This window comes from Notechis scutatus, chromosome 2, assembly GCF_049901735.1.
Source record: "Notechis scutatus isolate UNSWTSFEM ecotype Mainland chromosome 2, rNotScu1.2, whole genome shotgun sequence".
Lineage (NCBI taxonomy): Eukaryota > Metazoa > Chordata > Lepidosauria > Squamata > Elapidae > Notechis > Notechis scutatus.
This window is the reverse complement of record NC_142010.1, coordinates 15,901,789-15,917,461: the sequence shown is the minus strand read 5'-3', so window position 1 is coordinate 15,917,461 and position 15,673 is coordinate 15,901,789. Positions and strand designations below refer to the sequence as shown.

The window sequence follows — 15,673 nt, the reverse complement described above, 5'->3', positions numbered from 1 at the left end:
TCTGGCAAGTCTCAGAGCAAAGTGATCACACATATGCACACAAACATGCCTCAAGCAGCCTCTCGCTGCAAATAGTGCAGCCCAATGCTGTGAGCACCATGGCTGCAAAGCAAGAAATCCAGCAGGGCAAGTCAAGGAGTCCAGGAAGCAAGGGAGCAAGGCAAGTAATCCAGAAATCCAAAAAGAATACAAGGAATCCAGGAAAGTTCAAATGTCAACACTCAACACTCCAGGAATTCATCATTTGTTCCCAAAAAATGTCCCTCCTCACAATGTCTCTTTAAGTCTCAGTCCCCAGGTGTGCCTTGTGAAGAGTTGCAGGGCACTCAATATCAACTCATAAAATATTTCTGTGGTCTTTTTAGAGTTTTCAACAGAAAGGGAGGGGGAGCAGCTTGCATTCCATAAATGTTTTCAAAGATAGTTTCTAGGTGACCAAAGTTTCTGCCACGCAAAATTCTAACTGTAGAGTGTCAGGGCTCCAACAACTTCTCCCTTATTCAAATCAAAAGTCTCTAACCACATCTCAGAAAAAGTAAATTGGTTTATTAGAAATTGCCATGTTGGCGTGTGGCTGGGTGCAGCTGATACTAAATTACATCATACATTTCCCTCATGACCCTGGTCTTTCCCCCACCCCATGGATGTGACTTCTCCAATGGGATACATCCGTCTCCAAGAGTCATCCATCATGCTCTCCAATAACCTTTTTATGCTTCGACAACTTTGGGCTGCCGAGGTGATTATCTAGGCATTTCAAGAATGCCTTGTTGTCCCACACTCCCTTTTTCTGGCAGCTAAAAAGACCAAAGGAGTATCTTTTTAGTTGACATTCAGCTCCCCTCACTTCCTGAAGGTGACCTGTACAACACAAAAAGAAAACAAATTTATCACAGGTATAGAACTTAGGGTTGCAAACCTCCCCCAGGTTTGGTTGGGTTTTCTGGATGGAACCTCGTCACAAGGCAATCAGCTTGGACGTTCCTACTCTACCCAGGATGTCTCTGATAAAGGGTAGCCCTTCCACTTGATTAGATATTGGAGTTGTTTCCTGTGCTAACTCAGATCGAGGATTCGCTGCACCTCATAATGAGTTTGGCCTCCTATGACACGGGGTCTGGGGGTTCACGAGGTGGTGGCCTCAGGGTTGATCCCACCACAGGTTTTAAGAGGCTACTATGGAATACCGGGTGTATTTTCCCTAACAGTCGGGGCAACTTCAGTTGCACCATGACTGGGTTGATTACGTTTACTCTGGGAAAGGTCCCATGAATGTTGGCCCAAACTTCTTACTAGGGAGCGTTAACCTCAAGTACTTGGTGGCTAGGTAGACTTTCTCCCCCACCTGGAATGGCCTTTGCGAGACCCAGTGTTTGTGTGCCTGTTTTTTATAGCTTTGTGCCACTTTTGCCAGTGCCTTTTTTACATTTTCCCAAGTTGTTTTCAGCGTTGACATCCAATAGGTGAGGCTGACTGTGGAGTGGGGATCCATGGATACTCAGGCATTGGGATGAAGTCCATGCCCCTCATTACTCTGAAGGGGGTTAGTCCCGTGCTACTGTGAACAGCATTATTGTATGCAACATCCATGAAAGTCCGGAAGTCCGCCCAATTGGACTGCTGATAATTCACATAGCACCTCAGGTACTGCTCTACCCCGGCGTTCAGGCTCTCTGCCCCCCCCATTGCAGCTCGGATGAAAGGCTGAGCTAAGGCTGTGGGATGACAGTATAGACCGCAGGAACTCCCTCCAGAACTCAGCCATGAACTGGACCCCTCTGTCTTAGATAATTCGTCGTGGTACTGCATGCAGGCGGTAGATGTTCTTCAGGAACAGCTTGGCTAACTTTTGGGCTGAAGGGAGTCTGCTGCAAGGTATGTCAGGATTCCAGCAATTGCCCTAATTAAATCATGATACTTGAGCCAAACTTCAAAACACTTCAAAGAATTTATTAGAGGCGACATACTGGCACTGCCCTGTATGAATCCAACTCTAGCATAGGTACTTTACAGTCACCTGTGATCCTGTTTCCCTCCTCCCCCTGGGGTGTCTCATAAACCAGATTCTCCAATTGAGCACATTCACGGGCTGGATGTCATCATTCACGTCCTCCAATTAAATATATTTGTGGGCAAAAGCTCTGGTGTTTTATTTGCAATCTTTTAAAGATAAGAGTTGGAATGTACTTTCGCTTTCAAAGTGCGGCACTGCTCTTCCAGATTTCCTTCCTCCCCCCTCCATTTTTTATGGCAACTACTAAAACAGGCATAGGAATGTTTTATGAGTTGACACCTAAGGTGGCACCAAACTCTATAGTTCTGGATGACTTTCCCCAGGAATGTTTGGAGATAAGAGAGTACATTAAAGGACAACACCCAATTTCCTGGGTATCGAACTATCTTCTTTCAGCATCACTTTCTGGACCTATCTAGAAAGGAAGGACCACAACCACTTCAGACCAGTGCCCTCCAGGGGTATATCTGTGATTTTTTTTTTTTAAAAAAAAAACAATTTTATTAATTTTAACAACAAACAAAAACACATAAAACATAAAAACATCAGCTTTCCTTCATAAGTTTACAGACAGTGTATCAGTTGGTTTACCACTTTTTTGTGTGCATCCATTTCATAGTCTCCATTGTAGTTATATTACATAATAGCTCATATTATCAATCAACAATTATATAGCCTGATATCATTATTAAACAATCATTTGACTATAATAATATTAATTCATACTTTAACGAGATAACTATAATTTACTTAATTTATTTTATAACAAATCATAAAGTCATACCAAGTCTATCTTAATAAAATTTTATAAGGATAGTATCAAAGAAAAAAAAAGAAATATATATTCATTGTTTCCTAAAATTCTAAATATTCTATTATATTTTATTATCTAGCCATTGATAGAAAAGGTACCAAACTTCATAAAATTGTTTATCTTCTTGTTCTCTAATTTCAAATGTCAATCTACTCATTTCAGCACATTCCAATATTTTCTTAATAATTTCTTTCTGTGATGGTATTTTCTCACTCTTCCAATTTTTAGCAAATACAATCCTAGCCGCTGTCAATACATTTACAATCAAATATTTCAATTTTTTTAAAAAAGTTTTGTTTATCTTTTTTTTTTTTGAAAACAATTTTATTGATTTTTCTACAAACAAACAAGACAAACTAAACATTAAAAATCAACTCTCTTATGTACGTACAGTGTGTCGGTTGGTTCATCAGTTTTGTGCATTCATTTCATAGTCTCAATTACAATTATGTTACATAACAACTCATATTGTCAATCCAAACTTATATATCCTAATATCGCTATTAATAAATCATTTGACTATACTTTTAATCATTCATGCTTTATGAGATAACAATACTTTAAACAGTTTATTCTATAACAAATCATATAATCATACCAAATCTATCCTAAAAACACTTTATAGATATAATGTCAAATAACATAGGCAAAAGAAAAAATAAAGGTATTCCTTGCTATCTAACTTTCTAAATATTCTATTATCGTATTTTGTCATCTAGCCACTGATAAAAAAGATCCCAAATTTCATAAAATTGTTTATCCTCTTGCTCTCTAATTTCAAATGTCAATCTACTCATCTCAGCACATTCCAATATTTTCTTAATAATTTCTTCCTGTGATGGTACTTTCTCATTCTTCCAGTTTTTAGCAAATACAATCTTAGCCGCTGTTAACACATTTACAATCAGATATTTCAAATCTTTACTATATGTATCTGGTAAAATTCCCAATAAAAAGAACTCCGGTTTCAAATCTATACGTTTCTTTGTCATTTTTTCCAACCACATGCGAATTTTAGTCCAATATTTTTTAGCGTCCTCACAAGTCCACCACATATGGTAATATGAGCCAGATATCTGATGACATTGCCAACATTTTTCAGATTTATTCTTGAACATTCTTGATATTCTTGTCGGGGGAAAGTGCCACCTGTAAAACATCTTATACAAATTTTCCTTATATGCTGTTGACATTGTCATTTTATAATTTTGAGACCACAATTTTTGCCATTTCTCTAAATCAATCCCATATCCAAAATTCTTCCCCCAAACAATCATAGTTTCTTTAACTTGTTCTTCTTCTAATTTAATTCCCAGTAAATAACCATATAATTTTTTAATCACCTTCTCATCAGTACCCATCAAGATCTTATCTAGATCAGTCTGTTTATCATAGAATCCCTCTGTTTTAGAATCTTCATCATACCTTGAATGTATTTGCGCATATGAAAACCAATTTATCTTTATACCTTGTTCCTCTAAATTTTGTATCGATTTAAGTTCACCCTTTTCATCCAATAGTTCCCCATATCTAACTGTTTGTTCCTTCTTATAAATTATAGGATAGGAAAATGCTTCAATAGTCGATAACCAAACTGGAATTTTCAAATAACATTGTCTTTTTATCTTCTCCCAGTTTAACCACAAAGACTCCCGTATATAATGTCTTCTAAAATAACCCTGTGTTTTAGTTCCCTTATACCATAAAAAAGCATGCCAACCCAACAGCAAATCATGACCTTCTAATGTCAACAATCTAGTCTTTCTTAATGTTATCCATTCCTTAACCCACATCAAACTTGCAGCTTGATAGTACAATTCCCAATTGGGCAGGCCAAAACCTCCTCTAATTCTAGCATCTTGCAAAAGCTTTAGCTTTATTCTCGCTTTCTTACCTTGCCATTAATTACTCTAATCACTAATCAATTAATTACACTAATCATTAATCACACTGTTCATTTAAATTCACTAAATCATTGATTTTACTATTCAATTAAATTACATGAATCTTGATCTTTTAAACTAGTCAGTAATCACACTATTTGCACTAAACACTCTAATCACACTAATCAATTAAAACAATAAATCAATTAAACCATTAATAAAATATTTTATAGAAATTGATTATCTAATCGTTGATATAGGTGATGAGGTAGAAAAGTTGTAAGTTTTGAGGTAATGAATTAATCAGTGTTTGATTAAAGTAATGAGGTAGTATTAAGAGTCTGCAAGGAAAGGGTTAATTGTTTTACTAGCAGCTGTAGTTGACTGAATGAGAGGAATTTATTGCTGTTTGAATAGCAGATCGCTATTACTCTGTAAACAGGAAGTTGTAACACAATGTTCAAAGGGTTTTTATCCGAGTGAAGGAAAGGGCTTCACTTCTAAGAACAGAGGAAACCAACTATTCTTCTCTCCTTTTTGCAAGCAGATTTTGATTCAGCAGAGACAAATTGAGCAGTTTTCAGGGAGGCAACAGGAAACTTTTTGTTTTTGTTTTCCCTTGATGAATGAGATTTCTGGGCCCCTCCTAGTTAACTAAATACACTTTCAAAGTTTGTTGCTTTTAAGAGAAAGAGGCACGTCTTGCACTGGCAATTCGAACAGTTTATATTTTTACTGTGTAGACTCAGATTTGTATTGAGCATTCACTCCTGGCTTCAATATACTCCTGCTTCTATCACTCCTGGCTTCAATATACTTCTGCTTCTATCACAGGAAATAAAATTGCTTCCAATCTTCACAGGAGTTCAGTTATAACAGTACTTCCCTACTTATTGGAAGTCCAAAGTTACTGTCCTTTTAAAGATGGAGTCCGGATTAGCAATTTGGTGAAGAGAAAAGAGGGAAGAGGGAAGTGGGGGCGGCAGGGGGAAAGCAGTCTGCTTCACACCCTGGCTGCAAACTACTGAAGACAGACTCACAGCTCCCAGTGATCACCGCCCTGCAAGGATGGGATGAATCTCACCGACTCACCGTACTGCAAGGATGATCATTCTCTTGGCTGAGGAGGAAGAAGCAGAGCAGAGCCAAATCCGCCTGGAAAGCTTTCATTCCTCGGAGTTGGAGGGAGAAGAGACGACGAAGTTGCGCGCTCGAACTGAAGCCACAGTTGTAAGCGCTCTACGCTCTCGCCCAGCGATCCTCCCGGCCGGCGCTCCTCGGGTTTTCTTCCCTCTCTCTCTCTCTCCAGTCTCCGGGAGCTCCCGGCGAGCTGCAACGGTGGTCACGACATTATGGTTACGAATTATGGACCTCCCCCTTCTGCTGCTGCTCCCCAAAGTCCAAATTACTTTCCCATCTCGTACAATCCTGAGTTAATCACAACTAGCTTATTGAAAAGTTTGTAGTTGCCTCTGCCCAGCCCATTTCCCTATTTTTAATAACCATTTGTGGATATCCAGTTCCCGATCCTAGTAGGAATAGAGAATGAATTGCTTTTCTGGGTCTCTTATGAAAAGATTCTGTAACATCTTTGTTCCCTAGGCCACCCCTCTGGAAAACTTGCAAGAATCGTTTTTCTCTCCATGTACATGTATACATCTGAACTAGACTCCGTTGTTTCTCTGTGTCATATAATGGATGTGGGTATACCCATAATTTTGTATTCATGTATTCTGTCATGGTTATGTAGTGTATATTGGTGATCCTTTAAAAGCTATGTGCAATGAAATTTCATTTTATTATATGCAGATTAGTGCACATTCAAAGTGACAATAAAGTTATTCTAAGTTCTAAGTCCTCTTTGCTGATGATTCTATTGAATGATTTTGAATAGCAATAGCATTTAGACTTATATACCACTTCACAGTGCTTTATAGCGCTCTCTCAGTGGTTTACACGGTTAGTATATTGCCCCCAACAATCTGGGTCCTCATCTTGTGGAGAGAAAGAGGAACAAATGAAAATATATTTTGTTGTTCCTGTTAGAGATGATGTTATCATGAACCTTTTTTACAGTAGTTCATTTACTGATTCAGCAAGAATCCTACAGTTTATTTTTGCCATTCAACAAGTCAACAAGAATTCTCAGCTACTGTACAATCTCACACTTGGCTACCACATCCAGGACAACTATTTGAACACCCTTGGCACTTCAGATGCCTTGCTAGACATGCTTTCAAATGGAGAAGCCAATGTTCCCAACTACAGCTGTGGCAAGAAGGACAACCTGATGGCTGTTCTTGATGGATCTCTTGATGACATCTCCATTCAGATGTCAACATTAGTAGGCACCTACAAAGTCCCACAGGTTTGTTTTTGTGTTTCTCTATCTGGTAAAGTAAGCAGGGTAGTGGTGGGTGGGTAATCGATTCAATCATATCTTTTCTATGGAATTCATGAGCTGCTTTTCACCATGGCCATTGTTATAGCTAGGGATTAGGATCCACAATGGGAAGAGGCCTAAAGATTTACTTGAGCAAAACCTGAGCAGCTGGACACAATGTTAAATATGAAACATTTTTTGCAAATATGGAGAGGTTTTTTCTTGAATGCCATCACTCTGCAAAACAGCTATGGCAGCTGAATTTCAAAGCTTCTTTCTGGATGCCTTACAAACTAATTCCAACAACACCATCAAATTATTTAGTTAGACTAGTACTATTCTTCTTCTCATCCTTCCTATTACCTAATATGACTATAACTTTATTGCTTGTATCTTTACAATTATTATTGTTTTATTTTTGTCCCAGTATTATTTGATTGCTTATTAGTAACCTATGACTATCACTAAGTGTTGTATCTTATGATTCTTGATGAATGTATTTTATTTTTTCTTTATGTACACTGAGAGCACATGCACCAAATACAAATTCCTGGTGTGTCCAATCACACTTGGCCAAAGAAGAATTCTATTTTATTCTATTCTATTTAAACAAATGTCTAAAATGAACTAATTTGCATTTGCAGTGGTCTAGAGATAGAAGGGGACATGGTGGCTCAATGACTAAGACACTGAGGTTGTCGATCAGAAAGTTTGGCAGTTTGGCGGTTTGAATCCCTAGCAATGCGAAGCAGAGTGAACTCCCGTTACTTGTCCCAGCTCCTGCCAACCTAGCAGTTCGGAAACATGTAAAAATGCAAGTAGATAAATAGGGATCACATTGGTGGGAACATAACAGTGTTCCATGCACTTTTGGCATTTAGTCATGCCAGCCACATGACCATGGAGATGTCTTCAGACAGACCTGGCTCTTCGGCTTTCTAATGGAGATGAGCACCACCCCCTAGAGCCAGAAACGACTAGCACGTATGTGCAAGGGGAACCTTTAGAGATAGAAGACATAAATGTCTATTGTCTGAATGTCAATTTTAATAGAGAAGAGAAAGGACAGTATCTTAGATTAGGCCAATGATTATATTCAATCTAGCTAATATTCTGCATTAGGTATTCTTGATATGGCTTAAGGATTAATAAAAAGAAACTATTCTAAGGTGTTCATGAGAACCACATTGGATGTATTAAAAGCTTACATTTTGGACTTGATCTGATCTAAATATAATACACCATTCTTCCTTGTTTCTTCAGATCAGTTATGGAATTGTTTCAGAGGCTCTGAGCGATAAAAGTCAAATTCCATTTTTCCATCAGATGCTCCCAAAAAATGGGATCCAGTATCCAGGAATTGTCCAACTCCTCCTCCATTTTAGTTGGACTTTGATTGGTCTCTTTTCAACAGACACAGAGGAGGGAGAGAATTTCACGAGAACATTCACTCCAATGCTTGTCAGAAATGGAATCTGTGTCATTATCTCACAACAATTCCCAATGACTAGTCCTACAGAACATCTCAGGGATGCCATCTCTAAATGGAGGAAAGTCAATGTCTTTGTTCACTTCATAGAATTTGTTTCCCTTGAAGATAGATTTCGCCATATCCATATAGTAATTGAAGGTTTGTCAGGACCCATTGAAGGGAAAGTCTGGATCACCACAATCATGGAGAAATTGACAATTCCAAGGGAGACACTTTTCAAATATATCCATAGCATTTGGACCTTTGCTTTTCAGGAAAAAAAATGGCCAAATGATGATGCCTTTCAACCCAGTCTTTTTAAGGATTCCAAATTTGAAGATCAGTCTTTTCGCTGTTCTTTTTAAAGCATGTTCTCTCTGTCAAGGGCTGGAGACGATGCACCCAGATAGCATCATTGGACATGCAAAAGAAAAAGGACAGAATTCAGATAAAAAATGAGCACCGGTTTTACAGTGTTTTTAAGACTTTGGCCCATGTCTTGAATGTTGCATATTCCTCAATATCTAGGAGGAGAAAAATGGAGGAGAAAGAGAGATTAGAGGCACCAAGGCAAGAACCATGGCAGGTATGCGGTCCTGACAAGGATCCATCAAACCTAGTTCCTATTTAGAAAAAAAATACCATTTCAACTTACTTGTTCTTCCAAACACCAATAGGTTTGGTCAAGCTGAGGCCAGATTTAGCTCACAAGATCATAGTCCAAATAGCTGGCACCGTGACAATTATATTTTGATATTAAACACTGCTATTATAAAAGAATATAAATTGTATACATTGTAAATAAATTCCTATATTTATAGGTTTGTAATTAGCATGATAGAACTTTACATTAATAAATTTCAACCAAACCTGGGAGCATTTAGCCCAACCCCTCCTCACTGCAGGAATCCAATTAAAGCTTTTCAGACTGATGGCTGCTCAGTCTTTCCATTTAGCCATGGTGGCACAAAGGTTAGAGTGCAAATATTGCTGGTTAACTCACTGCTCAGTGCCAGGAGTTTGATCTTGAGCAACTCAAGGTTGACTCAGCCTTGCATCCTTCCAAGGGTGGTAAATGGGTACCCAGATTGTTGGGGGCAATATGCTGATTCTATAAACCACTTAAAGAGGGTTGCAAAAGCACTGTGAAGTGGTATATAAGTCTAAGTGCTATTGCTATTTAGGCAAATAATGAAGGGGGAGGGATTGAACATCTCTTGTTCACTGGCTCAGCTTTAAAATTGCTCCTCCTTTTAGGATGTTTCAAGTTGCTTTCAAAATCCCTGGATGTTTCCATTCTAGTTCCATCCCTTTCTGGAGAAGAATGAGTTTTACAATTTTTCTTGGGAAAAATTGTACTTGGACCAAAATGGAAATCTAGCAGCAGATCTGAATATCATAAGTTGGTTGCTTGTCCCCAAGGAGGATCCCATCAAAGAACAAGTGGGGAGTTTTGAAAGACAGAGGCTTATTATCAACCAACATGCTCTTTCACGGCTAAAGTTGCTCAACAAGGTGATTGAAAATATTGGCAACTTTTCTCTGTCTGTATGGTTGGTGTTAGTGTCCCCTGAAAGAGCAGGCTCAGATATTTTTAAGAGCCCATATCTGACCAGAGTTATCTATGCCCCACTGGGATAGGCGTCCTGCTGCTGGGAAGGTGATCTCAGGTGCTCTGTCAAAAAGGAACCTCAATGAGCTGTCTGATGTGAGATAATGCCTTAATCGAGAAAAATGGACTGAAAATGACTTTGACACCCCCTCCTTCTTGAAACTTGAAATAATGATGGCCAATTTATAATGAAATGCTACTTAGATTTAGCCTTTGGCTTGTGAGCCATGTAAAAACCTCTTGAATGAAATTGTTTATCTTGAATGTCAGCTACCTTAAGTCTCCCTTTGAAACAAAGAATTCTCCAAATTTTAATAATAACAAAAATGTGGGTCTGTCTCTTCATGTCATTCAACTGTAGTTCTAATTTTGGGAAACAGTAGAGGACAGGTGGTTCTGGAATGCTATGGTTCTTGGGCGCTCAAGGAGTTAGACACAACTAGCAATTAACAGCAAAACTGTAATTCTTCATTGGAAAGGACCTTGTCTTGTGCCTTAGAAATATACCTTTCCCACACAGGGCTCCTACTCACGTCCCATGTGCTGCAACAAAAGATGCCTGACTTATTCTTTTTGAGTGACATGTTCTCATGATTTCATCTCTACTCATCCTCACTGTAGTTCTACAAACAAGGCAGTAATGTTTAGTCTTATTTCAATAGCATGGCAGCTATATGAATTGAAAATATAAATGTACAGATATAACTAAATAATACCTCATTTGAAATTGACAGCCCTAGTATGTGAGGAATTTTTTCTTTATATCTTAAATGGAACAAGGATTTGGATTATTTTCAAAGGGGAGTGGCTTTGCAATATTTTATGTTTTCCTGATCTACAGGTGAAACTTGAAAAATTAGAATATCGTGCAAAAGTTCATTTATTTCAGGAATGCAACATAAAAGGTGAAACTAATATGTGAGATAGACTCATTACATGCAAAGCAAGATAGTTCAAGCCGTGATGGTGAAGCTCTCACTCCTGGAGCACTATCTCCCTATAAAGCCACCCCCTGCACCAGAAATCACTTTTAAAGCTGCTGCTTGCACCAGTAACCGTGAGTAAACCTGATCCCAAAAAACAAGCCCCAAAATGCTGGATTCTGAAGCCATGGAGCCCTAATAATGTTAGCAGAGCTCCTTCTAACTGATCCAGAGCCCTCCTCTCCTTCCCCAGAGAAGTGAAGCTCTTTCCATCGAGCCCTATTAACCACACTGGTGGAGCTCTTTAACTGGATCACTTGGATCCTGCAGAGTGCAAACAACGTACCTTCATTTAAATCCCTCACACAGCTGATAGAAGTATCTTCCCCGCCAGACAACGCGTTTCCATTAATATCCCCCACACAGTTTCCCCGGAGCCACATCGGACAGCTGGCAGGGAGAAACAAGGAGGGAGGAGAAAGCCCTGAGGTTCTTAGGAGCCAAAAGTCACCCTGGACGGCAGAGGACTGCTTCGGTGGTCGAGAGGAGAGGACAGTCTCCTTGACTGACCCGAAGAAAACCCCTCCATCCGAACTAAAAAGAGAATTGCCAGCATGGCTAAATCAAAACCAGTAAGGCAGGCGAGACAGAAGTGAAAAAGAAAGGAAAGATCTTGTAACAGCGTGCTTAGTCTTGGTAAGAATCACTCCAATTTCTGCAGTGGAATTTTCCTTGGAAAGTGGGACTCAAAGGAGGAAAATAGCTGTGATTAACGATCTGGAATGACTGTCAGATTTAGTTAAAAAAAAACACGATATTGTAACTAGAAGTAACTTTAAAAGTAAAGGACAGATTGGATTGGTTAACCCAAATTTCTGGACTGTATTTTTACTACTACTCAACTTGAAGAACTTTAGGAAACTATTGCAAAACAATCTTATTCAGAGACATATTGATTGTAGTTAAAGTGTTTTAATTCAGCGAGTTTTGCTCTCTTTCAAAAACCCAGCGTGCTTTGAACATCTTGTTACAGCCTTTTGTTTACAGAGTAATAGCAGCAGCAATCAGAGCAATAAATTCATCTCACCCAGTCTATCACAGCTGCTAGTAAAACAAACAACCCTTTCCTTGCAGACTCTCAATCCTACCTCATTACTTTAATCAAACACCCATTAATTCATTACCTCAAAACTTGCAACTTTTCTACCTCATCATCTATATCGATGATTAGATAATCAATTTCTATAAAATATTTTATTAATGGTTTAATTGATTTATTGTTTTAATTGATTAGTGTGATTCGAGTGTTTAGTGCAAATAGTGTGATTACTGACTAGTTTAAAAGATCAAGATTCATGTAATTTAATTGATTAGTAAAATCAGTGATTTAGTGAATTTAATTGAACAGTGTGACTAATGATTAGTGTAATTAATTGATTAGTGATTAGTGTAATTAATTGATTAGGCTGATTGTTGCTTAGGAAAATTATCTGACTAGAGAGATTACTGCAATTGATTGATTGGTGTGATATTGGCTATATTGATTACCGAAAATTGTTCCATTAATTAATTCAATCAACGTACTATCTTAACAAACCTACCATGCCAAGAAAAAAATCCAATGCCAAACCACAACCTAAAGAGAAATTAATCCCCACCAATGAACCACAAGACTCCTGCACATGCCTTAAATGCTACAAAACTCTAAAGGATAATGAAAACTCCATCAAATGTTCTCTGTGTAACAAATACGCTCATCATGACTGCTTGGGATTACCCGAGCAAATGATTCAATACCTAGAATCATCCAATGAGTTTCCATATCTCTGCAAATCATGCAGACCCAAACTGGATCTGTTGGAAAGAGTTGATACCATTGAAACACGATTAACATCACTTGACACCATAGTAGCATCCCTGGACGCCTTAAAAGAAAGATTATCCAACCTCGAAAAAAAAGACACAATGCAAAAACCTGAACATCCAATAGCTACAAACCACATCTCTACCCAACAACCACAACCCAATCCACAACCCAATCCACAAAAAAACATAACCCAGACAAATATTGATATCCCAATCCTCATCAGAGAAGCTGTTGAGCGTGAACAGAAACGTCTAAACGCCATCTTATTTGGTCTAGAGGACATCAATGATAATGATGACATCACAACTGTCTGAAACATCATCAGTGATTATCAAGCATCAACCATCTCCCCTGATGAAATACTTGACATTTCCCGCATTGGCTGAGAGCTCAAAAACAGAGACGGCTCTGTGGCCCCACGCTTCTGCAGGGTCATTTGCAAAAATGAATCAAGCAAATGTAAATTCATTTACACTATAAATTCACTCGCCAAAACCAACACCAACCATAAGAACCTCCGTTGTCGCCCTGACCTAACCATACAGCAACGTGCCCGCTCCCGTGTACTCCGCACTGAACTCAAAAAACGTCTAGACAATGGAGAGAAGGACCTGTACATTGACTACCATGCTGACTGTATCAAAAGTAAGTCACACAACCCGCAACTCAGCTTTAACCATCAACCACAACCCTACCTCAACCAATCCACCATCACCCAAGACTAGGCATGCACGCCCCTAACTACCTCAATTCCAACTACTGCTGGCCTTAAATGCAAGCTACTCAATGCAAGAAGCCTCGCGAATAAAATACCTGAATTTTTCCTCCTACTAAATATGGCTAAATTCGACATTATATTTGTCTGTGAAACATGACTCAACGCATCTCTCCCTGACTCCATTACCACAGTAAGAAACTATCATGTTTACCGATCAGATTGTGAAATTCGTAGAGGAGGTGGTGTTGCTATCTTCTATAAAAAGTCCTTACATCTAAAAAACATCCAAGTTACCTAGGAGCTTGCTCTTCCTGAGACCATCATCTGTGAACTATCCTTAAATATCACAATTCGATTCTTACTATGTTACAGAGCACCTGATTATGACATCGAACATGTAAACAAGCTAAATACACTACTAACATGGGCAGCATCCTGCCCATACCCTTTTATCTTTCTTGGTGATTTCAATCTACCTCATATTGACTGGACCCTAAATGAATGTACAACTGAAACCATACACGCAACCTTCTACAATGCTGTTACAAATCTGGGACTGGAACAACTAGTAACCAACAATACTAGACTTAACAACTGCCTCGATCTCATCTTCTGCAATAGTTTGAATTTAATTTACGGATTACAAACTAAAGAACCCTTTTCCAGCAGTGACCACAATATGATTGACTTTTGTCTCAACATACGCCCACACAAAAACCACCACAATGATGTAATCCCCAATTATAACTTCAAAAAAGGCAACTATGATCTTATACACAATGATCTCTCATCCCTTGATTGGCAATCTCTATTCACTGGATGCAATACTGTTGAAGACCATTACAACATATTTTTACTTGAAGTCAAAAGAGTCATCAAACTATATGTACCAACAACAACTCCCAAAACAAAACAAAAAAACAGATTACCCATAACAATAAGGAAACTTCAATCCAAAAAGAGATAACTCTCGCGGAAAAACAAATCTAGTCACCTTGCCAATTTCAAAAGCCGATACAAAAATTTATGCCACCAGATAAAGACCGAATGCACCAATTATCACATTAAACAAGAGGAAAACCTTCTAAGCACCAATTCCACCCGTGCTTTTTACAATTTTGTAAACAACAAACTAAAAGACTCAAGGTCCATCCCACCCCTGATAGGACCTAATGGTAAAGACTGCAACAACGACGCCATTAAAGCCAACATCTTTAACACATTCTTCGGCTCAGTATTTGTAAACAGCAATGGATCATGCCCAGTATTTCCTAGCCGAACCACAGATAACTACAATGATCTAATACATATTGATTTTACAGAAGACAATGTTGAAAAAGCACTTCGCAATCTGAAACCATCTCTATCTATTGGACCGGATGGAATATGTGCCTACTTCTTAAAAAAGCTACCCACTGCCATAGCCAAACCTCTAAGCATAATATTTGAAAAATCTTTCAGGACCAGCTCCTTGCCTAACCTATCGTCACAAGCCACAGTCATCCCCATCTTCAAAAAGGGAGACCCCAGCCTAGTTGAAAATTACAGAACAATCTCCTTATGCTGCGTCACCTGTAAAGTCATGGAATCAATTATTAACCAATCCATCATCCTCCACTTAGAGACAAACAACCTACTCTCCAATAAACAATTTGGTTTCAGAAAAAAACTATCCTGTAATTTGCAACTCTTACACTGCAAAAACATATGGACGACACAACTCGATCAGGGCAAAGCAATAGACGCAATCTACATAGACTTCTGTAAAGCCTTTGATTCAGTGGTACACGACAAACTACTCCTAAAAATAAAATCCTATGGTATCTCTGGACAACTGCATAACTGGATAGAAGCATTTCTGTCAAACAGACAACAAATGGTCAAAATTGGGAGTGTCCCATCAAATTCTGTACCTGTCAATAGTGGTGTCCCCCAAGGCAGTGTTCTAGGACCAACTCTCTTCATACTCTACATAAATGACCTCTGTG

The 15,673-nt window shown here is 38.6% G+C and overlaps 1 long non-coding RNA gene across 1 annotated transcript in view; it reads right to left on the bottom strand.

The window, feature by feature from the left end:
• The window catches only part of LOC148131833 (uncharacterized), a 501,829-nt gene that overhangs the window by 302,825 nt on the left and 183,331 nt on the right, over positions 1–15,673 (bottom strand). The window lies entirely within an intron of this gene.